Here is a 1,356-nt window from a genome sequence, read left to right as displayed (position 1 = left end):
AGTGAAAAAACATTCACCTAGGTTGCTTCCATGTCCTGGCTATTATAAACAGTGCTGCAATGAATATTGGGGTACACGTGTCTCTTTCAATTCTGGTTTCCTCAGTGTGTATGCCCAGCAGTGCTGTGGTACATATACACAATGGAGTATTACTCAGCCATTAAAAAGAATACATTTGAATCAGTTCCAATGAGGTGGATGAAACTGGAGCCAATTATACAGACTGAAGTAAGCCAGAAACAAAAACACCAATACAGTATACTAACACATATATATGGAATTTAGAAAGATGGTAATGATAACCCTGTATGCAAGACAGCAAAAGAGACACAGATGTATAGAACAGACTTTTGGACTCTGTGGGAGAGGGAGAGGGTGGGATGATTTGGGAGAATGGCATTGAAACATGTATAATATCATGTAAGAAACGAATTGCCAGTCTAGGTTCAATGCAGGATACAGGATGCTTGGGGCTGGTGCACTGGGATGACCCAGAGAGACAGTACAAGGAGGGAAGTGGGAAGGGGGTTCAGGATTGGGAACTCATGTACACCCATGGCGGATTCATGTTGATGTATGGCAAAACCAATACAGTATTATAAAGTAAAATAAAGTAAAAAATAATAATAAAATAATCAAAAAAAGAAAAGAAAAGAAAAAACATTCACACGTCTTACCTCTTGTTCTAGTTCCAGAGACCAAAGGTGAACCTACTGGGGCTGGCTTGGGGAGAAGAGTAAATCTTATTCCAGAAAGAACTGTCTGAGGGATCATAAGATTTTCTAAACATGCAAAAGGAGGAAATTGATCACTGGTTGAAAAAAAATTTTTAAGTACAACCAACAAATACAATTTAAAATTTTCATGAGAATTCACACCATTCATCCTTTAATAAACTATATTTGACTTCTCTAGGTTTAGATTTCAGTGCTACCTTCCAAAGTGAAGACCTATTTTCTACACAAACCAAAATACAAACAAAAAATAACTCCCTAAGTGACAATGTGATCAGTGCTGTTTATTAGGGTATTAATAACTTCTTTAATTACATCACTACACTCGAAATTTCCTGTATCTTATCTCCCTTTACAGGAGGGAATAGTCGCTCTTGTAAAGCTTCTGCTCCTGCAGCAAGTCTAATAATTAGCTTTATGTATTATTTCTACATTGAGAAAATGAACTAACCTTAGTCTTGTGTTGAAGGACCCAGTCTCCCTTACAGATTTGCATTTGTATATGTGTGATACTTTATTTTCCTACAAAAATATTTTTAAAAGGCACAGCTTCATTAAAACCGTGAAACCATGAAAACAACAACATAAATGTGAAAGCTAGGCTTGGAAAGAAAGGAGAGGT

General features: G+C 36.6%; 1 non-coding gene across 1 annotated transcript; it reads left to right on the top strand.

Annotated features, from left to right (window-relative positions):
• Positions 1-647: 647 nt before the first annotated feature.
• Positions 648-767, top strand: LOC138090030 (small nucleolar RNA SNORD22). Its single transcript, XR_011145853.1, has one exon. It is a non-coding gene; the product is annotated as a small nucleolar RNA SNORD22 (small nucleolar RNA).
• The last annotated feature ends 589 nt before the right edge of the window (positions 768-1,356 follow it).

This window comes from Capricornis sumatraensis, chromosome 13 (assembly GCF_032405125.1).
Source record: "Capricornis sumatraensis isolate serow.1 chromosome 13, serow.2, whole genome shotgun sequence".
Taxonomy (NCBI): Eukaryota; Metazoa; Chordata; class Mammalia; order Artiodactyla; family Bovidae; genus Capricornis; species Capricornis sumatraensis.
Note: the sequence above shows the minus strand (reverse complement) of the source record. Positions and strands in the feature narration are given on the sequence as shown.